General features: G+C 48.1%; 1 long non-coding RNA gene across 5 annotated transcripts; it reads left to right on the top strand.

Moving 5' to 3' along the window:
* Positions 1-1,083: 1,083 nt before the first annotated feature.
* On the top strand, positions 1,084-17,945 carry LOC109489803. Of its 5 annotated transcripts, XR_004621046.1 has the most exons (4): positions 1,084-1,144; positions 10,332-10,419; positions 12,631-12,754; positions 12,974-17,945. It is a non-coding gene; the product is annotated as an uncharacterized LOC109489803 (long non-coding RNA). The 5 variants fall into 5 exon arrangements; XR_002142927.2 differs by lacking the exon at positions 12,631-12,754; XR_004621045.1 differs by lacking the exon at positions 1,084-1,144 and having other exon boundaries at positions 10,180-10,419.
* Positions 17,946-27,827: the final 9,882 nt, after the last annotated feature.

A 27,827-nucleotide genomic window follows, 5' to 3' on the forward strand; every position in this document is an offset into this window, starting at 1 on the left:
TAAGGTAAAAGAATTACATAATTGAGTATTTTGCAGAAATAAAAATCAACAGCAGCCTTGAGACTTTAGCAGGTCTTCCTGTGGACCTGACCACCTGGACCAAATACCGATGTGGACGCCGCCTTGCAGCTTACAAGTACCTAAACGTGCTTCTGCTAAGTACAAACCTTCCTCCACTTACGATGGAGTCACATGCCGGTAAACCCACTGTAGTTTGAAAATCCATTTAATACACCTAACCTGCCGAATGGCCTGGCGTATGGGCCCACCTTGAACGTGCCCACAACATTCCCGTCAGCCTCCAGGTGGGCAGAGTCCTCTCGCATGAAGCCTGTTTGATAATCAGGTGTTGAGTGTCACGTACCGAGAACGGCCCTGTGAGTGAAGAACAAAACTCGCGGGATGGGTCATCTGCCCTTGTGATCGCTGGCTGCCTGGGAGCGCAGCTCACTGCCAGCATTACGAGAGCGGATCTGACCACATGTCGCTATCCTGCGACAAGATCCACATTTCACATTCAGAACTCCAAGTACAGTTTCTACTGAATGTGTATCGCTTTTGCACCATCGTGAAATTGAAAAATTGTCGTGACTATCTGTATTTATGACGACAGCTTAATGTTCTTAAAGTGTAAGTTCCCAAACGCCACTAATGCCTGTTTAATTGTTCTCGTTATGGTAACATCATTGTTTATTTGCATTCAGGTGGCTTTGTGCAGTGTTTCCGTGATCAGCTGAGAGAAATGCAGGTGCCTTACACTACTTCGATTTTTGTTAGCATGGGCACAACTTAGTATCTCTCTCCCCAGCTTCTCGGATTATTACTTCTTAAATTATCCATGACTGTGTTAGTCATTTAGTGTGTTATGGGCAATGAATTTTGGTATTTCTAGGTCTCCTGCAAGATAGTGCTTGAGAACTTTGAAGTTAATTTCCAATATTAACTGCAATGTCCAAAATTTCCATATAGGGACGGCTGGGTGGCTCAGTCGGTTAAGCATCTGCCTTCGGCTCAGGTCATGATCCGGGGGTCTTGGGATCGAGTTTCACATCCTGCTCCTTACTCAGCGGGAGCCTGCTTCTCCCTCTGCCTGCCGCTTCCTCTGCCTGCTGCTCCCCCTGCTTGTGCATGCTCTCTCTGACAAGTAAGTAAATAAAAATCTTTAAAAACCCACAAAAAGATAACAGTTTAAAAAAAATTTCCATATAAATTAAAAAATCAGTGAAGCTACGGTGTAATAATTAGGTTCAGCGTAATAGACATTTGTCACTCCTGGTCCACCTGTGATCAGCGAGCCCTTCCTGTGTTCAGGGAGTCGCCTGCATCCACCCCCCTTCCCTAAGGTCAAGACCAGAAACTTGCTTTCCCAGTCTGTCTTGCAGCTAGGGCAGCATCCTGGCCCTTGTTTTTCCCATTGCGTGTGCCAGCCTCTGAAGAAGCCGTCCTTGCAGTGGTGGGGACAGGCCCAGTGTTGTCTGGCCTTGGGGTCAGCAGTGGCAGAGTCCTTGTCGTGTTGGAGGGGCATGTGTTGTGGGGCTGCCTGTGTGGCAGGGCAGGCTCTGGAGCAGTTTCAAGGTGTGGTTTGGCAGTGTTCTTGTTCTAGTTAAACCTCCAAGCATGACTGGGGCCAATCTGGAGATTCTTGTTTCCTATCTAGGTGTGTTTTTTTTGTTGTTGTTTTGTTTCTTTGGTCGTTTCGGGTTTTTTTTTTTTTTTGTAAATTCCTTTTCTGAAGCCAGAGTGTGTTCTCTCAGTTGCAGCTGAGAACAACTGATAAAGGAATTGATTATCTGGAATTGGCAAATGACAGATCTTAAAAGATGGAGGAGCTAGGACAGGATTAGGGAGGACTCCCTATGCTAGGTTAGTTGGTAAAATTGGTAAACCTAGTTATTTGGTGGTAAAACATTTTGCCAAACTTAACTGTACTTTAGCATATGGACCAGACTGGTGTGAAGGGAAATAAGAGGAAAACCACAAAGCATTAGCACTTCTTAGGCAGCTGTGATATTGGTGCCAGACTGTGTGGGTTCAAACCCCGGTTCTGCTTGCTTGCTATGTGACCAGGTGCCTTGACTGGAAATGGAAATGATAATCACATGTACTTAGGATTGTTAGGAAAATTAAGTCAGTCATATGTGGAAAGCAGTATCCGAGAAGTATTGAGTCAACGCAAGCTGCAAAGTCCTAAAAAGAACGATAAAGCCGACCTACAAGAGTCTGGTTCAAAAGCAAGAGTGGGGGTGCCTGGGTGGCACAGCAGTTAAGCGTCTGCCTTTGGCTCAGGGCGTGATCCCGGTGTTATGGGATCGAGCTCCACATCAGGCTTCTCCACTATGAGCCTGCTTCTTCCTCTCCCACTCCCCCTGCTTGTGTTCCCTCTCTCGCTGGCTGTTTCTGTCTCTGTTGAATAAATAAATAAATCTTAAAAAAAAAAAAAAAAGCAAGAGTGGAGAACCCAGCCTCGCTATGGGAAGGCTCCCGTGCTGGCGGCCTGCATCTCAGTTGACAGAGTTCCGAGTTAGAGCCCCGGTGGTACAGGGAAACCTCCTGTCACTGAAGCTCCGCCAAGGGCCCCTGCAGCAGCCTTAGCAGGTCAGGTTGGAGATTGCGGTCCTGCAAAAATGGAACCAAAGGTGCTGCTCTCTTGAAAGGATGGTTTTGAATTCCTCAAGACTACAGCCTTAATTATTAGGTAAGGGAGAAGGGATTGGACAGACCCTCAGAGACCAGCTGCTATAAGAGAGTGCTCAGGTGAGAGACCCTCTGGGTGAGCTCGTCCTGTTTGCTCAAATGCAGAACAGGCAGTATCCACGTCCCGTCCTGCCTTTGTATGTCAGGCCCACTGTTCAGGGCGGGTCACCTGGCTTTGTAGCTGTAGGCGTGTACCAAGTAGGGCCACATTTGGATCTGATGGAAAAAACTGCGTTTCACTCCCAGGATTTGGGCAGGAATCAATAACTGGAACCGACTTGATGTCATCTCTAGGTCAGGGGTGAACGCATTTAAAGTGTACCTGTGGGAAGAACAGTGAATATTTTGGGGGGAGCCGAAGAGGCCAACTGGCAACACTGCATATCCCAGTACCTATTCCCAAACTTCTATCTTAGGCCTCTTTTTTAAAGGCTGGAAAAATTAAATTCTTACCTGGAGACAGGGGCATCCATGAGACAGTTTTGGCCTGTGAGCTCTTAGTGGGAATGTAGTGTGCATTTTGGTAGTTTTAGAAATGCTTTCTACTTTCTCAGTGGAGCCATGGCAGCCATTTAGTCCAGGTGATCAGCCAATGTGCCAGGGAGGGTGGGGAGGAAAGGCTTGGTCGTATCTGTGAGGTGTGGCTTTTCAGCTTTTCTGTACAGTTATTTCTCTTTTGCTTGAAGGTGTGTTCACGTCTTGCTGATACAATCTGCTCCCAAAATGTGTGTGATTATTTTTGAAAACGGGGCAATTTTTTTGCAGATAATTAAAAATCACGTGTTAGGGGGCTCCTGGGTAGCACAGTCGTTAAGCGTCTGCCTTCGGCTCAGGGCGTGATCCTGGCGTTCCAGGATCGAGTCCCACATCGGGCTCCTCCGCTGGGAGCCTGCTTCTTCCTCTCCCACTCCCCCTGCTTGTGTTCCCTCTCTCGCTAGCTGTCTCTATCTCTGTCAAATAAATAAATAAAATCTTTAAAAACAAAAAATCACGTATTAGTATGAAACCTTGCAGACTCTTCTCAGTTTGCTTTTCCTAGAAGCAGTCCCTACCTAAACTGAAATAGAATTTAGTTCTTCATTTTGTTTCAGCAAGCACTTCTTTGTCAATTGCCGTGTACAGGTAATGTTTTTAGCGCAGGGAATGAAGAAATGAATACAGTAGCAATACTTGCTTTCGGAGAGTTCATGGTTTATTTCAAAGACAGACACACACACAAAGCGAAAACAGCGCAAGGTGAACCATGCTGAGATAAGACGTGTCACTTGAGTTCTTTGGTTAGTGACATTGTCCTCTCGGTTCCCAGCATCTAGCACATATCTGGTAAACAATAAATTGGCAGTAAATTTGCTGACTGTGAGGCCACAAATCACAGATGACTGAGCAGATCTGTTAGGAGTGGCAAAGTCTGAGACTGCAGTTAAAGAAGAGGTGACTTGTGCTGTGGGTCTTGAAGGAAGAATCAGGACTGCCCTCTGGAAAGAAAAGCAAGAGGACAGCTTCCCAGACAGAACTGCAGGGGAAGGACAGAGAAGTGATGGCACCTTGCGGCCTTTTGACCTTGAGCTATTAATGGTCTGATCCCCAGCTTGATCAGTACTCCTCTCCCAGTTTTCTTAAACTTTTTATTTTAGATGTACAGAATTATCGTGACAATAGTACAGAGTTCCCTTATACGCTAATATCTTACATTAGTATGGTACATTTGTTACAATGAGCAATACTGACAGGTTATTATATTCTTTATATAATATACATTATTATAAATTATTAATGTAATGTACAATTTATTCAGATTTCTTTAGTTTTTACCTAAAATCCTTTCTCTGCTTTAGGATCCCATTCAGGATATTAGTTCCCATTTAGTTAGCCTTATCTTTTTCGGCTCCTCTCGGTTTTGACAGTTTCTTAGACTTTTCCCTGTTTTCGATGACGGTGACAGTTGACTATCGGTCAAGTATTTGTAAAACAGTCATCAGTTGGGATTTATCTGATGTTTTTCTCATGGTTAGACTTGCATAATTTGGGGGGGAGGGGAGAAGACCACAGAGGTGTAATGCCATTTTTATCACCTATCGAGGGTACATTCTGTGGACATCACCTGTCACTAGTGATGTTTACCTCGCTCACCGGACTGAATCAGTGTGTGTTGGGTTCCCCACTCTGAAGTCACTCTTTCTCTCCCTTGCTGTACTCTGCTCTGGAAAGAAGTCGCTGTGTGCAGCCCACACTTAAGGAATGGGAGCTGTGTTCTGCCTCCTTGGGTGGAGGGGCTACATAAATATTTGGCATTCTGCCTGGAAGTTTGTCTGCTTTTCCCCCATTTGCTTATTTATTTGGCCACTTATGTCAGTATGAACTTACTGGTATGTATCTTACACTCTGGGTTGTAAACTAGTATTAATTTTTTGACTCAAATTGTTCCAGCTTCGGCTGTTGGAAGCTTTTTCGGTCGGCATCTGTATGCCCTTGGCCTTCGACATCCATCATTGTGCGGTGTTTGTTTGCTTACAGCACGTCCTTACTTTCTGGCACTCCAAGGTGCTCCAGGTTCTGAGTCCTAGAATCAGCCATTTCTCCAAGGAGCGGTAGTTCCTTTTCCTGAGGAATGGTGTTAGGAACCAAGATCTGGGCATTGGGTGTGCTCATTGCTGTTGGGGTGGCCATTGCTTCCAGGCCCTCTCAGCTGATAGCGTGAAGAAATATATATGTGCAGAATAACCTGTGTATATGTGACCATCTGTGTGTATATTAAGGTAAATATGAATCCATACTGATGTCTCCAACTCTGATCCCTTGCCCCCTGGACTCCTACCCTCTGCCATCCATTTACTTGGTTGCTTCAATGCCAGTATACCTTTCTAGCACTTTCAGAATGTTTAATCCATCTCTCTGGGAAACAGCTTTATCAAGTAGAGTACGGTGCTTATGTACAGTTTATCGTGTAGTCTTACAGACTTCACTCATTTCCAGTTACTTAGGTCAGCACTTTATTCCCCACCCTGACCTTTAGTAAGGTGGTTTTTTATGTTCATAACACATTTGGATTTATCTGTCATATTCTGCATTTCACCCTGGGATCATCCTATCTCCTAAATGAGTTTTTAAATTTTTATATATACATCGAGGTTTACTCTTTGGGCCCTGAAGTCTTACAGGTTTTGACAACTGCTTAATGTTCTGGGTTCACTGTCCTAAAAAAACATCCCTGTGCTGCACCTGTTCAACTCTCTCTCCTCTCCCATGCCTGGCAACTACTCTCTTTATTGTCTCTGTAGTTTTGCCTTTTCCAGAATGTCCTATAATTGGAATCATACAGTATGTATGTGGCCTTTTCAGACTGGCTCCCTTCTCTTAACATTGTGTATTTGAGATTCATGCATTCATTCATACCTTTTGTGGCTTGATAGCTTGGCTTTCCTCAGTGACTAATACGCCATTGTCTGGATGTTTAGCCCCTCCCTTATTGTGGGACGTCTTGGTCATTTCCAGGTTTTGGCAATTACGAATCAGGTGCTATAAATGTTTGTGTGTGGGTTCTTCGTGGACACACGCGTGGACATTAGTTGAGTAAATCTCTAGGAGTCTGATTGCTGGATTGTGTGGTAAGGCTGTATGGTAAGACTCTCCCATCTTTTCAAGTTATTTCCGGGCTGGCTATTTTCTGAAGCATGTAAACATTCTCAAATTTCTCCCTTCTGTAGGGGAGAAAAGTTAAACCCTTGATTTGAGTGCACTCTCCTGCTCCCCAGTGTGCAGCGTCTTCTTTCACAGCCGGGCTTCTCAAAGAGTCATGTGCCCTCCATGGCCACCTGCTGACTTTTGAGTCCCCATCCCCTCTCAATTCAGCCCACGCTTAAGAAAGGGGGTTTGTAATTGACTACAAATCAGATGTCCTTCCGCTGCCGCTGGACCTTCTCGATTGCTCTGTTAAAGATCACTGTGAGCCACTTCTAGAGGGGGTGTGTTCAGTTCTCCTTCTTGACCTTTTATGGCATTTGACACTTAACCACTCCCTTCTTGAGGCCTGTGACCACTCTTCCTGTTAGTGTTTGCCTTTATCGCTCACCCTCTCCCTAGGTGATTTTATCTGCTCTCCTGGCCTTTAGTTTCTGCTGTGACTAACACACGTCTTTATCTCAAAGCCAGTCATTGCAGGACTTCTGATCTGTATCTAACTGCCTATTAGACGTCCCCCTCCCATCTGAAACGTGTTCAAACTTCACTCACTTTTCCCCTTTCAAACCTCTTGCTAAGCTCTCTAATTTGGGAAGAACATAGCCTAAGTCAGAAGCCTAGGCATCATCTTAGATTCCTCTTTTCCCTTCTATCCCAACCCCGTCTGTAATTGAGACCTGTTAATTTTTTCTTTTCTGTCTTTCATATTAACCCAGGGGAGTGCCTTGATTTCAGAGCCTCACTCTCTTGCCTGGAATGGATGGTGGTCTCCAGCCAGTCTCCCTGTTCTGATCTTGCACTCTTCTAATCGGCTAAAGTAATGCCTTAGCCGTTGGGTTACACTCTTTGGTCTAGCCAGGCCTTGGCTCTGGAAGCCAGCAAGCTGGGGCGTTCTCCCTGACTGATCCTTCTGCTTAACTTATCCCACCACACCTTCACCTCGTATCCCAGGAGGTAGAAACATTGGTGAGTTGTTTTGCCTGGAGAATTGACCCTTTCCCTGTGTTTGTCCAACAGTTATCCTGCACCTGGTAGGCTTATTGGCACCACAAGTCTTATGATGGAAAACAACAGCCCTCTGCTCTCTACCTCTCCTGCAGTAGCTACTTTTGCCTGTGTTAGCTGGGTCGCTTCTGGACTCTGCCTCCTTATTCCTAAACACATCCCATCATGAGGCTGCTTTCTACCAACCCCCCTCTACTGCTCCCATTCTTCACCTTTCTCTTCCTAAGCACATGTCTAAAAATAGTCAGAACTCAATCTCCACCTTCTCAATTTCCATTTACTCTCCAACCCACTACAGTTTAAGGAGTAAATCCAGAAAAAGATGACATTGACCCAGCACAGAGAGGGAAAAGCATCCCCGAGATGATGGTGAAAGAAGGTTTGGCCCAGTAGCTGTGCAGAAGGCCTGGAGAAGTCGGTCCCTGTGGGAGCAGGAAGATGAGGGCTCTCAGAAGGACATCTCCAGGGGGAAATGGAATATTCTGACTCACTTCCAGGAAAAACTTGACTCAAGTAATTCCAGGAAAAGTTGTACAATAATGAAAATGAACCATGGCTTAGCTGAGAGTAATATACAAAATGTGGCAACAATACAAATACCCATTTCTGGTCTGTTTTTTAATGCTGCTCTATGACTAACTTGAAAGGACGAGTAGGGGGAGTAGAAAGGCCAACTTTGCCATTTCCCAGGAAGTCACCAGATTGTTAAAATTCTCTTTGACTCCCCCATGTTGGATATCTGTGCTGCATTCTCTCTTCATTTTCTGCATTTCCTATTTTTGGTGGGGCTTATCCTCTAGTAGTTTCCTGAGAAAGAAGACTTGGGAGATACGTTTTTTTGAGGCTTTGCATCTGAAAATATCTTGATTTTGTCATCGTACTTGGTGATTTGACTAAATCAGAATTCTTGGTTAAAACCCATTTTCCCTCAGGGGCGCCTGGGTGGCACAGTGGTTAAGCGTCTGCCTTTGGCTCAGGGCGTGATCCCGGCATTATGGGATCAAGCCCCACATCAGGCTCCTCCACTATGAGCCTGCTTCTTCCTCTCCCACTCCCCCTGCTTGTGTTCCCTCTCTCGCTGGCCGTCTCTATCTCTGTCAAATAAATAAATAAAATCTTTAAAAAAAAAAAAGCATTTTCCCTCAAAAATGTGAAGGTATTGCTACATTGTCCTCTTTCTTTAGTGCTGTCGAGAAAGTGAATATCATCCTTTATGGTCTGTGTCTCTTCTCTCTGGAAGGTTTTGTGATTATGTGCCTTGGTTTATCTCTGTTCATTTGTTAGGCGTTTGGGACGGACTTGTTCAATCTGGAAATTCATGTCCTTTGAATTCCTATCCTGGAAATTTTTCATGTAATATGTGATATTTGATAACTTCCTCTCCTCCCATCATTACATCTTTCTTCATTGTATCTCTTCTGGAGATTTTATTAGTCAGTTTGTTCCTGAATTGGTCTATCTTTTCTCTCTTATTCGCTGACCTCTCATCTAAGGCAATAAAATACAGAAGTGATTGAGTCCTGGACCAGAACATTAAGGACTTGGATGTATCTGAATTATGGAGCTGCGTATGTTGTTTTATTTTTAGAAGCAGTACATTATAAAGATTTTCACATCTTTTGAAGAACAATGAATTTAATAATGACATTTTATATAAATGCACATATACCAACAATATGGGAAAGTTAGCAGTTTCCTTCTAGAAGTATATTCCTCTTAGTATTTAGTTATTAAGATATAGCTATTATTTGCTGAATAAAAAGACATAGACCTTATTCTGTGAAATGCAATTCAGTAAGTTTCCTTTTTCAGTTATCGGCTAGACATTCACAAAATAGATTTTACTTTTTAAAGGGTAACCTAAAACTTTTTTAAAAAGTGTGAGAAAGGGAAAGATTAGGGAAATAGCTTACATGGAGAATACCTTGGGTTCATACAACTATGATAACAGAGAAAGACAGTTTTATCACATTATCGTCCCTTTCGAAGGTATATGGCTTGCAGATGATTTTTAAACATTTCAGGATACCAGTGACTTCCAAATTTGGAAACAGCTGGGTCCTTCTCTTTAGCAACCGCCTTTTTCCCCTCCTCTGCACTATCAAAGGATATTAAAAATACCTCTTATAAAGTCTCATGTATTATCCTTTTCCTGCTACGTCCCATCTAAGCAATGAACACCTCATGGTTCTCAAGTTTCTGATAAGCCAAGGCATTGTCTCCTGTGGGTGGGTTTGTGACAAGAGCCTTTGGGCGGGCCCATGGCTTGCTGAAACCAGAGCGGTCGCGAGGGGAAGAAATAGGTCCACAAGAATGGAGTTGCTAAGGGAATTTTATTACTAATTTATCTGCAAAAAAACAGAAGGAACAAATCGAATCAGAGTCTGGTAATTTAGTAAACGAGCTTAAACTAGCAAAGATACACTTTGCAGTTACTTGCAGTACTGTTCTTTGGGCTGTAATCAAGAACAAAGAAACAAAATCATGCTGACTGTATCATTTGGAAGTAAACAGCGGGCAAGTCAATGAACCATCGTAGGCGAGTGTAGATAGGGGTACTTCGTGACGGGTCACCTGTATTGAGTCATTCTGACCTGAATTTTGCATAATTCTTACCAAAATTCCAATTGAAAAGTAAGTTCAAGGTTGTTAGTCCTACTTTCAGTTTTCATTTTAATTTTTCAAAATAATATAGGCACATAATTATAAAATCCACTAAGTGCTCAGAGGCTCGTAGCAAATTAGAATAGCCCTCTGCCTCACCAGCCTCGTTGCCTAAAGGAAAACGAATTCAGCCCTCATAGCTGACTCTTTATGGCATTTATTTCTATTTCGAATTCATTGGCTTAAGCTATTTCTTGACTGATTTGTAGACATGTTTCTAGTGATTTTCTATTGTAGGAGAGGAGGATTTAGATGTCTTATCCCAGCTCCTGTCTCATTTCTCCCTCCAGCTCTCGTGAATTGCTTACTTCAAAATTCCGAGTCAGAGCAGTCACCGCAAACTTACTAGGACATAAATACGACTCCTGCACGATCCAGGTAGTATATTATGGTTATTTTTTTTATAGAGAGTTTTCTAGAGTTAATAATAATTGCCCAGTTTAAAAAAATCGTTTAGTGTATGTACCTATTCTAAGATTTTTCTAATTTCTTCATGGGTGTTTATCTGCCATTTAGTATTTTTCCCCAGGTCAGGCATATCAGTGAATTTATCGGTTTTGTATTTTTCCTGTTGTCCTCTTCCCCAGTCTGGACTGGTCACTTCCTAGGTCTGCACATTGCCATCTCGACACTTCCCTTGGCTGTGTTTCATGTTGGGCCCTAATTTTTAGAGTCTCCTACCTTCTACGTTCTCGCTTTAATAGGATACATCCCCCAGGCATTAATGTAATTGAAAATTGAGGGATGAGTGGAGTCACATACAGTGTTGGAAAAGGGGACACTTGACACGTCCATTCTCGTCAGTTCATTGTTGCTGCGACAGGGAGGCATTGATGGATGAGGCTGTCAGCAGAGGCTTTGTGCCCTTTAGGCTGACAGCTGGCCTTTACAGCATGAGGAGAAGCCAAGGGCAAGGACCTCCTACCTAGTTAGCTTGACGTGGCGACTGCCTGACCGCAGCTCTGGCTGCCATTGCTTTCTGTTCCAAGTCAGTGCGGGTACACAGCGGAAATTTGAGAGTGAAGAAGGCCTCGAGGGTCTAAACTACATTCCCCAGGGAGCACTCCGAGGTTTTTTTCTGGGGTGGCTTGCACAGAACGGATGGGTCAGGGGCTGGATGGAGAGGGGAGAAGGGTCCCGGGGGGGAAGATGGAACAAGAATGAAGGTGACCCCTGTATCAGGAAGTGAGCTCTGAGTAATCTTGTTGATCAGTCAGTTTTCCTGCTCTGCCCTCCTACCTTATCTGGCTTCCCCCCCCCCCCCAATCAGATTGTGAGGAAAAGTCACAGAGAACACGGCTGAGTCTCAGTGGGCAGTGCGGAGAGGAAGGAAGGTTCTAGGCAGAATCAGAGTGGAGTTGGTAATAAATCTGCCTTAATCTCCTATAAATCAGTGGATATCATCAGCCATTTGCCAGCAACATTTCCAGCTCCTCAGACGACAGTGACATGGGCCAAATGGAAAAGCAGTGCGTTCTGTACACTTAGGCCTCATATAACAAATGACAAGATGTAACAGTAGCTCTGTCAGTCCCTCGGGCTGTGCACATCCGGGCAGCTTCAGATGGAATTTGTTCCTTTCACGGTTCTCGGGAAGCTACTGTTCTGAAATCAAGTTACCAGTAGGGTGGTGCTGTCTCTGGAGGTGCTGCGGGAGGGTCCTTCCTGCCTCTTCCTGGCTTCTGGCAGCTGCTGGCCATCCTTGCCATTTTCTGACTTAGAGACTTAATTCCAGGTGTCATCACATGGTGTCCTGTCTCCATGTCTCTTTTCTTCTAAGGACACCAGTCATGTTGGCTTTAGGGCCCACCCTACTCCAGTGTAACCTCATCTTGACTAATTACATCTGCAGACACTGATTCCAAATAAGGTCACATTCTGAGGTGTAAGAAAGGACATAAATTGTGTGTGTGTCGGTGGGGAGACACTGTTCAACCCAGTACAGTAGCTTCGGTTAAGAAAATACTTTTGTTGCTTATAGAAAAGTTCCAAGAGAAACATCCAGGGGTGGCCAGGTGAGGGTATCGGGCACCCCAAGGCTGCGTATCTAATGGCCCCTCTGCCATCCTCAGCATGTGCCTTCTGCTTCATGGTCTGTGAAGGCTGCTTAAGTTCCAGCCATCACCTCTGCCTTCCACCTTCAAGGAGAAAGGGGGAGAAGACGGGTTCACACAGCCTGTGCCGGCTGTCCTTCACACCGCAATTCAGTGTTTCTGCTTATGTCACATTGGACAGAACTTTGTCAAATGCATAGCCAGCTGTGGATGAGGCTGGGGATATGGCCTTTTTTCAGACAGCTTTGTGTCCCGCTAAAATTTGGAAGTTCCCTTTCTGAGGAAAAGAGAGTGGATGGAGATTAGGTGGGCAGCCAGCAGCCTTCCACAGTTGGGGTGGCCTTGTCCCACTTGCCCGCATCATATATAGGAAGTGGTTCCTTAATCTCCAGAAGTTCCTGCGCTTGTCAAGCGACCCTCTCAATGTCTGGATAGTGTTTTCTCTCAAAAACTGATGTATGTTTGTAGGACTCAAAGGTGGCTGCAGAACTCCTCAGGGGACTTTCTTTTTTCTTTTTTTTTTAATGAAATCCAGAGCTACTGCTTTACTCTAGAAGCTCAGGGGCAGTCGTGATGCCTAACATGGACCCTTGTGCAAGCATGACTACAAAACAGTGCCAGCCTCCCGTATCGTGCCCGAGATCCCCCGGTTCGGAGCAGTGAGTCCCCCTTACCTTCCTGCATCTCTGTGCTGCTCTTCTCTGTGCTGCAGCCTCTTCCGTGCCCTTCCTGTGCGGGCTCCCTGAGCATCCAAAGCTACGGACACAGGTTTCTGCAGCAATCCAGCAAATCTGGACGTTCTCAGAGAAAACAAAAGGAAAGACCTTTTTTTGGCAGAGACTCTACCTTTGCTAAAAATAAAACCTTTGGCCCCATAGGAAGTCTTCAGGAGGCTGGGACCAGGATGGAGGAGGACAGTTTTCTCACCTCCCGCCACCACACATCTCCCCTGTCTGGTGAGTCACCCCTTCGCCTTGACGCATGGTCTCTGAGTCACCACATTTCTGCGCCCGCCTGTTGCAAGCGTTCCAGCCGAGGTGAGCCTCCCATCAACAGAGAAGGTGTTCTTCTCCAGTTTTTCCTCACGTTTCTGTCTTCTCCTTGGCCTCAGTAGCACGAACAGTTGTCAGTCCGTGCCCCCCCCCCCCCCGCTTGAAGTACTTCAGTGTCCTTGTGGAGGAGGCTTCCCAGGAGGAAGGGCGCAGGCATGTCTCAGCTCAGGGCGAGAACTTGGGGGGCTGGGGCACGGGCGTGGAGAGGGTGCCGGAGGCGAGGTGGGTGCCTGCGGCCGTTGCGCTCCTTTGCTGAGCTTACTCTTGTACGTCTCCCTGTCTTCTGGTTCCTCTTCTCCGAGTAGAGACCTTCTGAATGGCACGGTGTGGAGGACGCTGGCCTCGCCTGACAGCTTCTCACCTGAGAATCCCTCCTTTCTCTTGAGGAGATAACGACGGGTGACTTTCTCAGACTCTGTAGACTTTGTAATGGGCCGTGGCTGATAAAACTCATGAGCGCATGCACCTCAACAACAAGGCCGGTGTGTCATGTCCACGCTGGGCGACATCTTGTCGTAACAGTAACTCTGCAGGAATATAGGCCACGCTTGTCCTCCCAGCGATTAGACAGATGCATGTTTTCTGACACAAACCTTTCTCCAACATGTCCTTGTACGTTTCCCCCCGGCCACCCACGCAACCCCCCATTCTGAATAGCAGGTCCCCTCCTGCTAATGACAAACCCTTTGGGGCAGAGCCAGAAGTAGTTTCCAGAGACTGGAGACATCACTGCCGGGGTGGTGCCGTCAGACCACCGCGCTCTTCGATGGCCCCGAGCGAGCCTAGTTGTGTTGAAGCAGTTCCTCTTGCCAGCGCGTAAAGGGGAAGAAGAGGCTGGAGAGGACGTTCAACTTCTTCATGACGCAAGTCGATTTGGAAATATTAGGGGAGGAGGGAAGAGCGCTGTAACTTGCTTTTTTCAGCGTTAAAAGATGCCATCTCCCTGCTTACCTGCACAGAGTATTTAAGCCAAATTGTGGTTCAGTGGTTGACTGGGGCAGGTTGAAAAAAATATTCAGGGAAATTGTATATTTTTATACCAGTTACCCATTGATGAAGTATTTCTTAAATGCTTACCATTCCATTAGGCACTGTGATAAATTAGTTTATCAGATGTCTCAAAATCATGTCGAAAATACGGTACGAATACGGTTCTAAAATACGTAATCACTAAAGCTAGTAAACAGATGAACAAGGTGCAGCTGGCCCAAAAAACACATTGAGAGCTTAGAGGAAAGATTTTTTTCCTTACTTCTAGACCATATTACAGCAAAAAATTCCAAAGCATGAAGCCCCTACGGAAGCCGCTGACACCCATCCATATGGAGCCTCAGATGTTGAGTACCGGGCTTCTCTTACTCAGCCAGTGGTGGGCGACCCCTTTGGCTCTGAGTCCTCTTCGGTTTCCAGTTCTCCCTCCAGCCAACCGGGGAGGGGCCGCTGAGCATCCTCAGTCCCATGGCAGGGCTGTGACACTGGATTTCAGGTTAATCTTGGGAATCTGGAACAGGTCATTTTAGTAAAACATTTTAAAATCCTTAGTCCAAGATTGGTGCTTGTTTAGAACATCTGTTCTGTGTTTTAGGGACTGGGATATAAAGGACTTTATCCACAGAATGCTTCTCCCAACCATCCCTGGGTCGTTCCGCGAACAGGACTGAAAGGCCTTTGAATCCCTTCCTCTCTGTGCAGGAGTTCGTGGGAACAGGCATCCCTGCACCTTCTTTCCACACACGTCCTCTGCTTCCCAGCACCCAAGTTATGGTTCTGTTCAATGAGACGAATGTAGAAATATCTGCGGTTGGGCGCCTGGGCGCCTCAGTCAGTTAAGCGTCTGCCTTCGGCTCAGGTCATGATCTTAGGATCCTGGGATCGAGCCCCGCATCGGGCTCCCTGCTTAGGGGGTGGCCTGCTTCTCCCTCTGCCCCTCCCCCTGCTCATGCTCACTCTCTTTCTCTCAAATAAATAAATTAAACTCTTTAAAAAAAGGAATATCTGGGGTCTTTGAGGGGAAGATTTTGCTTTACTGGTAAAAGAGAAGAATGCGATTGTGCTGCTTCTCTCCCCGTTCGACCTTGACTGCCGCGCACCTGATGTCTGCAGGTGCAGCGTGGTCGGGATGTGGACAGAAGCCCCCTTGCTGCGTGGCTGGAACAGGACACCGTAGAGTCCCCGCACCTGCCCTGTGATGCTTATTACCTCTGGACTTCTCGTGCCAGAAAAAGAAGCCCTCTCTTGTTGAAGTCACAGCCGACCTGAGTTTCTGTTAGAGTGGGCAGAAGCCTCCCGCACTGATAGAGAATTTGGTATCTGAACATGAGTGGCTCCCAGGATTATTTTTTAAATCTAATACAGAGCTTAGGAGGTATTGCTTCTTTGTCACTGTAACATGTATACTGAGCATTTTTTACGTGGCAGGCACTGTGCGAGACCAGTGACACAAGGAGAGGAGTCCAAGCCACACAGCAATAGGAGCACGTATTCAGCAGAGGTCGCTTTGTGATCCACTGACTCATTCAACAGTAACTTGCTGCTCCGCAGGGAATCAGGCCCTCGGAGCTGAAGCTACAGACACAGACGTCCCAGCTCAGCGCTTCCAGGAGCACAGTCTTCCAAACAGCCATCCTGCCTCCAGTGAACGTTGAGGAACTAGGACCATGTAGCAGGCAGGCTCAGGAGCGCATGTCTTGAAGGAAGACATCAGTCAACAGGGTTACAGAGTTGCTCCGCTTTGTGGTAGTATCATATGTACAAAAAGTTGGGTTCAGGGGGCAACAAAACAAAGGATGGGGGGCAGCGCCTGAGGTGGCCCAGTGGGTCCGCCAGCATGAATGGCTGGGCTCTCCCTGTGCGAGGACAAAGTGCCGCTGTGTGGCTCCTGCTGCCAGCCTGTCTCCATCTGCCTTGTCTCGCGTGTGGCCAAGAAACGACCCTGGTGAGAAGGCCTGCGTCCTTCTCCAGCCCCATTTGCTTTAGGAAGTGTGCTATGTGATCCATGCCCATGTATCCAGCACGCTCGCAGGGGCCCTTCTTAGCTCTTCCTGCTCCCCAACCAGTCCTTCTGCCCCCAATTCAGCGAGCTTTCACATCAGGACTAGGAGGTGTCTCCTCACTTTACAGGTGAGAAGGGAAGCCTGGAGTTGGCTGGTGACCGGAGTTGGCCCCAGAACCCACTTCTCCTGGTTCCTGGCCCTTCTGCCCAAACTGTTGGTAGTTCTGCTTTGGAGAAGCCCAGGGGGATGAGCTGCTCTCCTGAACTGGGGTTGATCCACCTGCTTCCCGAATAACAGCTCCTTCCTTTGGAACCACTCCTGCCAGCTCAGAGCGCGTGGTTCCAGCAGGAGCCGTGTCCTTCAGGGCCCCCGTGGTGGCGGCGGCAAGGGGAGAGTGGGGTGGGGGCCCCAAGCACCACTGCCACCTGCCCTCGGTTGTGCTCCTGCCCTGTGGAGGAGGCCGGGTGGCCGTGAGCTAATGAGAGGACTGGTGGAAAGAAGAGGCAAGAGACAGGCAGGGTCCTGGCTTGTAGCAGGGGCCCTGTGCCCGTTGCTCCCCCCGCAGGCCGTCACTTCTCCCTATGGTTTGGGTGTTCTGCCTTTCGTTCTGAGTCACGTCAGCGTTCTTCCAGATAACTGCCCTTTGGCCCAAGCTTCTTTGAGTTTGGTATCTGTCCTTTCACACCAAGAGTGCCGATGACCTCCACGGCTACCAGTGAAATGCGCTTACCCCATGGGACTGTGATTTCAACTCTTGCCTTTTTTTTAACTGTCCACATGCCGTCCTCCCCTCTAGTCATTAACTGCCCTCCCATCTGAGCAGCGACTGGGCAAGGCCCCAGACACAACCACAGCGTGTCCCCAGAACATGAGACCGTCTAGAATCATTCCCCGGCTAATTCTTGAAGCCATCTTTAAGCAGCAAGGGCCTTGTAAGAGCTTAAAAGCTCTTCTCAGATCCCATCTAGACACTACGCAGCAGATCTATAATTTAGCTTTCTTTTTAGTTTTAAACATTTTATTGCAAAAATAACCCACAATTCAGAAGGTCTGGAAAACCCTTATTATGTTGTACGTTTTTTGCTGTCCTAATTGGGGTCTTTTTGGTCGATAAGTAACCTCAGTGCCTTGGGACAGGATAATGACATAATTGTTTTCTTTGTAGACTCCCTTTAACTGTGGAAAAGTTTCTATTTAAGCAGAAGAATATGAAGCAAATTAAACTCATACTGTTGATATTTGGGGTTAAGTTCAGGTGACCAGTATCTATTTGGCATTTTAAGAACTTGTAATTTTAAGAGAATGTGGCAAATATGAGTATCCAGGGACTGGCCTTGTAATCCCACTTTAGTATACATATTTGAGTAATCGATGTGGACTCGTGATTTGACCTTAAAGTTGCAGTGCAATTTTATGAAGATTGTAAGCAGTACGGGAACATGTAAAAGAACTTAAGATTCAGCATATTTAGTTGGTTATTTGAGAGGGCTTGTGAGCAAACCAAAGTGTTCTGAAGTATAAAGTAGTTCACAAATGCATTTTAAATTGAGAAGGCAGTTGTTTAAATTTCTCCGTGCAACCTGTCATCAAGGTTACCCTTAACAGTGGCTGTTAAATTTCACTGTATTTTATATGATAAGTTTATAAGTAGAATAACACAGTTTTAAGTTAAGCCTAAAAGCTTAAGGAAAACCCAAAATTTTAAATTTGGATAAAATGAATGTTAAAAATAGAAATAACTCCAAGCAGTCTTTCATATATATAAAAGCCACCCTCAAGTACAGTAAAAATCTGTGCTCCTCTAACATTAGAGATTCTGTGTTTTCTTTTAAGCAGTCATTTGGTCCTCACACTCGGCCAACAACTACTATCCTCTGCATCTTATTGATGGGGAAACAGGCAGAGCAGCAGAAATGGCCCCGGCGGGCAGGAGAGCCGGTCACGAGTCTCTCACCAGCTGCCCAGCCTGGCTCGTGCACCGTTCCGTTCGCCTCTAAATTGTCCTTATCACAGGTGAAGTGAAAGCCCATGGCGAAGACTTGCCCTTTTTCTCTGGAAGCGATTATGTGACTAATTTAAATCCCAGTGGCTCTTGGGCTCTTCGTGTTCCCGTCCGAAAGCAGCAGCATATTCCAGGACCCCGACACGGGTGGGAAGCTGCCACGTGGCCAGAGCAGTTGAGTCTGATTTCTGGGAAAGAGGCAGCCTGGCTCCTCAGCCGCAAATAGGTTATTAAGACTAAGTGCACTGAGGCCGGATGGCCGTCGGTTCCCAGTAAGCTAACCCTCTGAGGACGGTGACTTCCCGCCTGCAGGACAATGACCAGGGAGAAGCCAGGTCCCTGGGGCAAGGCTGTGGCGCAGTGAGGACAGCAGTCTTGGTCAGGAGGCCTGCAGTGAGGCCTCTGCTCTGTGACCAGGCACCCAGAGCGGGCCAGCTCCCTCGCTGAGGCCGGCTTCGTTGGCAGTGAAATGGGGCGAATGCAGGAATCCAACATTTGTCAGAGTGCTAGGAGAAAACAACAGAAAGCCTGCTCAGATACTGGCACAAGAGCGAGCTACCTGAGAGCGGCCTGGTGACACAATAGAGTCATTGAGGGCTCTGATGTTTTCAGTGGCTCCCTCCTCAATGCCACCCCAGCCCTGGGCTCAGCGGGCTTCAAAGGTCCAGGTTAAGGCCTGTGCACAGCTCACAGAGGCCCACCACTGAGTTTGGAGGCTTGCTTGCCCAACTTTTCCTTCTGAAGAAAGGGGTAGCTGTCCCTGAGTGGCAGGGAGCTGGTCAGCCTCAGGGCACACTTCCCCAGCTGCCGCAGCTGTGCTGGCCTGGCGCCTATGGAGCCAGAGCCGGTGCCACAAGGACAGGTGAGCAGTGAACGCAATGGTACGCCCCTGCCACCAGGGACATCAAGGATCGGAGCAGAATCTGTCCCCAGAGACAACATCCTGATTTCTGAAACCACCTGGAAAGATAATTACATTCCAAAACAGTCAGTGCTGTACATAGGAGTCTGCTTAAACAGGAGGATTTTGGGGGCGGAGGCCTTAAAGCATTTTTTAAAAAATAAATTCAATTAACATATAGTGCATTGGTTTCAGAGGTGGAAGCAGTGATTCATCAGTCTTGTAGAACACCCGGTGCTCATTACAAAACATACCCTCCCCAGTGTCCATCCCCCAGTTACCCCATCCCCCACCCCCTCCCCTCCAGCAACCCCTCGGTTTGTTTCCTAGAGTTAGGAGTCTCTTATGGTTTGTCTCCCTCTATGCTTTTCTTATTTTATTTTTCCTTCCCTTCCCGTGTGTCCATCTATTTTGTTTCTTAAATTCCACATATGAGTGAGATCATATGATATTTTTCTTTCTCGGATTGACTTATTTCACTTAGCATAATACCCTCTAGTTCCATCCCCATCGTTGCAAATGGCAAGTGTCATTTTTTGATGGCTGAGTAATATTCCATTTAAACAGGAGGACTATTAGGGAAGGAGGAGACCCTCTCTGAGCCAGGTCAGACTGCTTTGGTGGGCGCTGGGGAGCCCACATCCTCAGTACAGGTAGGCCATGCCCTCCACCATCCATAAACTTCTTGCTAGCTTGTACCCATTTATTTGGTTTAAGGAATAACCTGTGTGGGTTGGCCGGAATCCCACACGGTCCCCAGCATTCCTGGGCCCAGCATACTACACAAAGCTTCCTGTTATTCAAACACTAATCTAGGTACTGCCATGAAGAGAATTTGCAGATAAAATTAAGATCCCCAATGGGCTGAGCTTACAGGAGGGAGATAATCTGCACGGGCCGAGTCCTTTAAGGCAGGGAGTTTTCTCCACGGGTCCCAGAAGAGGTCAGAGGTCAAAGCATGAGAAGCAGTTGGCCTGCTTCGGTGGCTGACTTGAGGACTTAGAGGGGACCACGTGGCAAGAGTGCAGGCAGCCTCTGGGAACTGAGAGTGGTCCTGGCTGACAGCCAGCAGGAAAAAGAACTTTATTCCTGCAACCACGGGAGCTGAATTCTGCTGATGGGAGTGAGCTTGGAAGCAGGGCTTTCCTCCAGTCTCCTGGTGGGAGCTCTGCCTGTGACCATGATTCCAGCTTCCCGAAAGGCTGAGCAGAGACCCCAGTCTCGCTGTAAGACTTCCGACCTACTGAATTGGGAGTGAATAAATGGGTGGTGTTTTAAGTCACTAAATTTGTGGTGATGCGCCTCCTTGTGCTGCCTGGAAATTAGGCAGTTCCCATCATTAATGGTAATTAGTAGCTGATTACACAGCCAGATCAGTTTGGGAGTTCTCTCACTTAGTGAGTTCTGCAGCCTCTATAATTACTTTTTAATTTTTTTTTTTACTTTTTATTTTGAATTTCAAACTTACAAAAATATTGCAAAGAAGACAAAGAATTCTGACCCCCACCCCCAATTCCGAGATGTTACGTAAGCAGAGTACAGTCACCTGAATCCGGAGATTAATATTGGCACAATACTAGTCCTGCTTCACCCGCTGTCCTGCTAATGTCCCTCGTGTGGTGCGGGGCACCGTCCAGGGTCACCCGTTCCATTTGGGCTTCATGCGTCCTCAGCTGCCTTCCAGCAAGAACACTTCCTCAGTCTGTCTGTCCTGATTTTGACATTTTCGAAGAACTATTTGCTAGTTATTTTTGTAATGTCCTTTATTTTAGGTGTCTCATGTTTCCTCATGGCCCGGTTCAGGTGATGCGTTTTGGGCGAGAACACTACACGAGTGACGTGTCCTTCCCAGTGCTTTATATCAGGGGGCCCCTGTTGCTGATGGGGTCCATTACTGGTGACGCAGACTTTGATGATGTGGTCCAGGCGGCTTCCAGGTTGCTCTGCCGTAAAGTCACCATCTTCCCCTTGGTGATCAATCCATAAGTACCTTGTAGGAGATACTTTGAGACTGTTCATGTCCTGTTTCTCGCCACATTATTGCTTGCTAATTTTAGCACCCACTGACGGTTCTTCTGCAAAACAATGATGTCTATGCTATTTGCCAAATGGTGACTTTTCTAGCTCCATGATTCCTTCTACATTTGTTTGCCTGGATTCTAATCATTCCCATAAATTCTAGAATTTGTGAGGAAGAGCTGTCCCTCCTTCCCTATGTATTTATTCAATTTTTTATTTATGTCAGTATGGATTCAAAGATTCTTACTTTATTCTATGGGTCACAATCCATTACTATGATGATTTATCTTCTTGCTCAGATTGGCTCAGAGGAGCCCTTTCAGCTTGGGGTCTGTGCCTTTTGGACACGTCCTCGTCACTTGTTGGTACCTCAGCAAAATGATTACTTGTTTTCTGGCACCACAAGATGTTCCAGGCTTCTCTTGTTTTCCTGTTCTAACCCTCCAAGTTCTCTCGGTTCCTTCAGTCAGAGTCTGGTATTTAGAAACCAACGGCCATGAGTTAGATGTGTCCATATAACTACTCTTAACGTTTACAGTTTTCTCTAATACTGTGGAGCACTGATTCGTTCATAGTTACATGGTTAGACACACGTGCACCTGTACGTGCACGTGCGCGCACACACACACACACACACACACTCATATGTTGGTAATGGACAGTTGAGGAGCTCATCTTCAGGCAGCTCGATTTTCTTTGTTCCACTTGAGCCCATGGAAGCTCAGCCCCAACATTCCTGGGCCAGCCCACATGCTCCCGCCCTGTATCTTCCAGACGCTCCCCATCGCTTCTCTCCTCTTTTGGCACCCTTCCCTCTCAGTACCCCAGAGACCCTGCTTCCAGCTCTAATAATACTACTATGAAGGATAATAGCAGCTAGCTTTCATTGAGCTCTTGTGCTCTAGGCAAATATAATTTTATTGAATCCTTATAGCAATCCATGAAAAAATGCATTATGCCCATTTTACAGACAAAATACTGAGGCTTGAGGAGGGTATATCGTAGAGCCTAGGAAGCCATGGCAGGGATTCTTAGCCAGTCTCTTCTCCCCACCCCCAATCTTTGTATGCACCCCTCCTAGGGCAGGCTGGCTGTAGGTCTGCCTTTTGGCAGAAACCCAGGAGCTGGAAAGCTTAAGGCAGCAGGAGCTTTAAACCAAAAACATACCATGCCAAGAGGCATAGAGTGGGGGGGATGCCCAACAGTGGGGACAGCCCCTGCTGGACTCTCCATACTGGGGAAGCTGGTGGAGGTGGGGGCTGAGCTCTCAAGTACTTTATGGGCCCTGCCTGTCCCTGTCCCCAGGCACGCCTCTTCCTTTCTTCCTCCTTCACACACACTTTACCACTGTTCCCTGGCCCTGATCAAAAGGTTCCCTCTTCCTATGGCCTGAATTCCTTCATTGGAGACAAAACCTTATATTCTACAACTACAGAGGAAAGGCTTGAAAATGCAAATACCTGCTAAGGAAGAGCTGTGGGAGGGAGGAATTTCCAGGGTAGAAAGCGTGAGATCTCTTCTGTTTGAGTGTCACCCTCCCTTTGGAGAGAGCATGAAAGCCTTCAGTTTGGTCTAGGAACTGGGAAAGAAATCTGGGAAGAGGCCCTTTGCTTCCTGCAGTAAGAGAACCAGAGGCTATGGGCCTGACACTTCCTGCCCCAAGAGCCTGGGCGGGGTGGAACCCAGCAGGGCACCGATTCCAGAGGGTAAGCATGGCTCATGCCCTGGGTGAAAGGAGCCCCGATTCTGATCCAGTTCCCACGGGGCCCTCACCCCACAGCCTAGTTCCATGCCCCTCTCTGGGTCTCTTAGCGCAGTGTGGGAGTGGGGGAACTAGCAACATCCTTATCACCTGAGAAGCTTTGCCATGCAAATTCTTACACCCCACCCTAGACTTACTAAATCAGAAACTGCTAGGAGGCCCAGCCATCTGTTACAAAGCCCGCCCTCCAGCCTGCTCTCCTGCCTGAAAGTTGGAGCGCCTCTGCCCTTGGGACCTCAGTGACCAGATGATGCTATTGATGGGATCGTTCTAAAGTGATGGTGACTGGGGCCTGGAGGATCCTTTGAGCCTGGCCCAACAATCCTCATCGTTTCCCCGTGGTTCCAGCCACTAGGCGAGATTTTCAGACACCACTTTGATGTGTGAAGAGCTCCTCAGAAGAGCGGGGTTTAATCAATAGTCATTAGACTGAGAACAGAAATGTCAGCGGACACGGTTGGAAGTTTCCGAGAGCAATGACGAAATGACTTCACTCTATGACACAGACTGTATTGTTGACAGAGCCTGGGAATGTATTCTCAATTTTATTTATTTATTTATTTATTTTTTAAATCTGTTTTTTTTTTTTTTTAGATTTTATTTATTTATTTGACAGAGACAGAGACAGCCAGCGAGAGAGGGAACACAAGCAGGGGGAGTGGGAGAGGAAGAAGCAGGCTCATAGTGGAGGAGCCTGATGTGGGGCTCGATCCCATAACGACAGGATCACGCCCTGAGCCGAAGGCAGACGCTTAACCGCTGTGCCACCCAGGCTCCCCGTATTCTCAATTTTAAATCATTTCACTTCTTGCCTCCATGTTGAAAACCAGAACGTCATGTCTCCCTACCGCAGCCCATTTTTCCAACCTGTACTGGGTCCTGGCTGTGATGAGCTCATTCTTGAGCAAATCCAATTTTTCACACCACTCGTTTATCTCTTGTGCGAACTTGCTTGAGGCCGTTCCCTCCCTTGTGCAGAGGACAAGCAGAAACACTCTTTGGTTATGAAATGTCAGCATCAACACTCATTGGCTGACTCTGATTGGGAGCGAAAGTACAAATGTCCCAGGATTATTAACAACACCACCCAACCTCTGAGAGGGCTGCGCCCCAACGTGACAGAAGCAAGACAGCGATGAGTCCCATGCTCTTGCTCCTCCATCGGATGATGCTCCAAGTGGGGAGATCAGGCTCTGTGGGTCCGAACCGGTTTTCCTCACAACACTTCTGATGCCAGGTGTGTGGGGTTTCCATGCCAACGAGCAGTTGTCTAGGTGTCCTGCCATCCGGTTCAGTTCTGACATGACTCCCTGGATTACAGGGTAGGTGAGGGCTCAGACCCACAAGACCACCCCTCACTTCAGACGCCAGTGCAGCTACTGCGTGGCCGGGGACGCACTCTTCCGTCCAACTCGGCTACAAAGTCAGGGTCTCCACAACTTTCCCTCTTTCGGGTTTGATAATTGGCTAGAACTGCTCCCAGAGCTCAGGAAAGTGCTTTATTTGTTATTATCAGTTTATTATAAAGGATACGACTCAGAAGGAGCCGAACGGAAGAGATGCCTAGGACAAGGCAAGAGGGGAGAGGTACAGGGGCGCCTGGGTAGCGCAGTCCTTAAGCCTCTGCCTTCGGCTCAGGGCGTGATCCTGGCATTCTGGGATCGAGCCCCACATCAGGCTCCTCCGCTGGGAGCCTGCTTCTTCCTCTCCCACTCCCTCCGCTTGTGTTCCCTCTCTCGCTGGCTGTCTCTCTGACAAATAAATAAAATCTTAAAAAAAAAGGGGGGGGGAGAAGTGCATGGACCTTCCATGCCCCGAGCACGCCACCCTCCCCGCACCTCCACATGCTCACCAACCTGGAAGCTCTCCGAACCCCGTCATGTAGGGTTTTTTCTGGAGGTTTCATTACGTTGGCATGACTGACCACTGGTGATCTGACTCAATTCTAGCCCCTCTCCTTTGACTGGAGGTGGAAGGGTGGTGTTGAAAGTTCCAACCCTCTAAGCATGATGCGGTCTTTCTGGCCACTGGCCCTCGCCTGAAGCTGCCTACGTGCCCCAGCCACCACCAGTCATTTTCGTGGCGTGCATACATTCTCTCATCCCTGTGCAGATTCCAAGGGTCTCGGGAGCCGTGTGTCAGGAACTAGGGACAAAGACCAAATATATATTTCTTACTGTATCGCAATCAGCCACATGAGTCCACAAGGCAGTAAAGATGCCAAGTACAAGGAAGAGAGGCCCACCCACCTCAAAGTGCATGTCCTCTGGCTTCACTGTGACTTGAAGCTGGACAGATCTGAGATGTGCAGTCTTGCCCACTTTATCTGGCCTTAGATAAAACTTGCTTTCCTTGGCAAGTGAGTCCACGGAGTAAAGTGCAAGTCCACCGAGTATTACAGCTGTGGCAGGGAAAGAGCGGAGGGAGTTGACAATCTCTCAGAACACAATCAGCCACGGCCCATCCCTCACTTCCTGTTCCTCTTACACAGACTGACACCCACACTCGTGAGGCCTGTGGCACAGGAGCTGAGGTCTGAGAGTTCATGATCTCTAGCCAGGCCCATGCAGCAGTGTCTTTCCAGAAGGCTCTGCCAGGGCCATCCATGTCCCAAGCCAACTGACAATACCTTGTCAGAACTAACAATGACTTCCTTCTCCCAGACACGGGCTCCCTTTGAATGTGTGGCAGGAGTTTGGACCACTACCATAAGAGATAGCAGGCCAAGAAACTGATTCTAAGAAATGATGAAAAACAGACAACACACTGGCTCTGACTTTTCAGTTCACCTGGATGGTTTTTTTTTCACTACGGAGAAAATGGGAAAATCGCTATTTGCATGAGTGTCCTAAATAGTAGATCAGGAGATTGTTCCTAACATAATTTCTTCAAATTGCAATATAAAATAGCACTTTCCACAGGAATTAACTCTCAGCAGAACAGAAAGATGACCTGCCTTTGAGATATTTGATCCCATCAAATAATCAAACATTTCTCAGATGCTGGCCTTTACGGAGGCAAAATGAGTAGTCATGTGAGGAATGGCCTCCCTCCTCCATCTCTCTAGGTTACAGTTCCTCAAGTCCCATTATTTTTATTATTTTTGACATTTATCGACCTGTGTGTGAGGTGCTGTTCTAGTTCCCAGGAAACAGCAGTGACCAAAGGAGAAAACAGAATGTTTGTCAGAGGTGGTCATTGCGGGGGGGGGGGGGGGGTGACTCCCTCCATCCCTCGTTTCATTTCAGTTCAAGCCAGCCAGCCACTTGAGCCGTCCCCGTGTGCCTGAGGACGGAAAGATAAGCACGGGGTCAGGTTCCCCAAACCCTTCCTGGGAGGGCGTCCCTGAACCGCCCCAAGGAGCCAACGTNCCCGCGCCGGTGCGCAGCGCGGGCTGCCGGGAACCGGCGCGAGTCGCGCGACTTGGAACCGAGCCCTAGGCGCGCGGCGTTCAAGTTCGCGAGGCTGCCGGAGCAGGTTCGCGCGCGGACCCGCGGCCTGGGGGCCCTCGGGGGCGGCAGCTGCGCCGCGTGGGAGCCCGGCCGCGCGCTCGGGTTGCAGGCTGAGTCTGGGGAGGGACGGCGGGGGGAGGGCGCGCGGGTGTGGAAGGCGGGCGTGTGTGCGAGTCCTGCCGCCGCCCTTTTCTGCCCTCGGACTCTTGGAGCCTCAGGTTCTTCTTTGGCCAAATGGACAGGAATAGGGACGACTGCGTGGGGACCGGTGGCACCGTGCACAGAAAAGCACACAGACGTGAGGTGAGCTGGACCAGGCCTGGGAAGGGGCCCTCCGGCAAGACCTTCCCTCGCCCGGCCCCCTGCAGGGAGCGCCGCACCTGGCCCGCTTGCAGGCGTTTAGGCTGTTCCCTGGGGCCTTCCCTTCTGCGGGGGTGCTGGCGCACGGGGCCTGTCATGAAGCCCAGATGCTCCTGTGGCCCCCTGCCCCGAAAGGGGGTCTCGGTTGTACTTGGCCTCATTTTTCCGGGCGGGGTGATGAAGGCTCCTGAGTCGCTGCAGAGCCCCGCGGGAACGCTAGCCCGGGGTGCGGAGGAGGACTCCGTTTTACTCGGCAATCAGAGCTCCCGGACTCCTTCCCTTTTTTATTCGGGTTGGGAGGAGCTTGGGCCCCGTGACCCACTGTCACACAAACCCTAGGCTTCTGCACCCCCACCTGAGCAGTAAGGGAGAGGAAGCCTCCACCCCCTCCCGGGTGCCTGGGACTGAGCTGTGTGGCCCTCTCCCTATTCCCTCCATCCCTGTCGTCTAGCCCTCTCTTCCCTTCCCTCGTATCTCAGGTTAATAGGTCAATGCTGTGGTTGCCGGTGATGCCCTGTTGGCCTTTGTCCCTTAAACAGAGGTTGCTAAGATGCCACTGCGAGCTCCTGGTTGTGAAGGGGGATGACTGGCACTCCTTGTTCTTTGGGGGATGGTGACAAGTGAGGTGACCGCTCCTGAGAGCAGGGACAGAGAGTTCCGCGTGGTCCTCGGTCAGCTGATGACGTGTAGTCCCATGGTTACTGTCCTCAGTGTCTCCATTATTCCCCGTAGTATAACACGGTGCCCTTGTGTGGAGGTTCCCGCAGCTCTCACCTGACCGCGTGTAGCTGCAGCGGGAACAGTCGTTCATGTGCTCAGTTCGCCCCTTCTTCCAGCTTGTTTCCTTGTGGGCTCTGGTGGCAAACTCCCAGAAGGCAAGGATGCTTGTCTGCCCGTCTCAGCACTTGTTGCAGGGGGGGTGGGGGGAGAGGAGCAGAGGGGCGTATGCATCAAGGACGCAGTAAATACCTGGGCTGCTAAGTGATTTTTTATGTGTGGAGATTTCACTTGAGGACAGCATTGATAGACCACACAGGACAAAACATTTGCAAACTGCTAAATGTTAAGCTTGCTTGNCGTATGCATCAAGGACGCAGTAAATACCTGGGCTGCTAAGTGATTTTTTATGTGTGGAGATTTCACTTGAGGGCAGCATTGATAGACCACACAGGACAAAACATTTGCAAACTG

This window comes from Ailuropoda melanoleuca, chromosome 15 (assembly GCF_002007445.2).
Source record: "Ailuropoda melanoleuca isolate Jingjing chromosome 15, ASM200744v2, whole genome shotgun sequence".
NCBI classification, from domain to species: domain Eukaryota; kingdom Metazoa; phylum Chordata; class Mammalia; order Carnivora; family Ursidae; genus Ailuropoda; species Ailuropoda melanoleuca.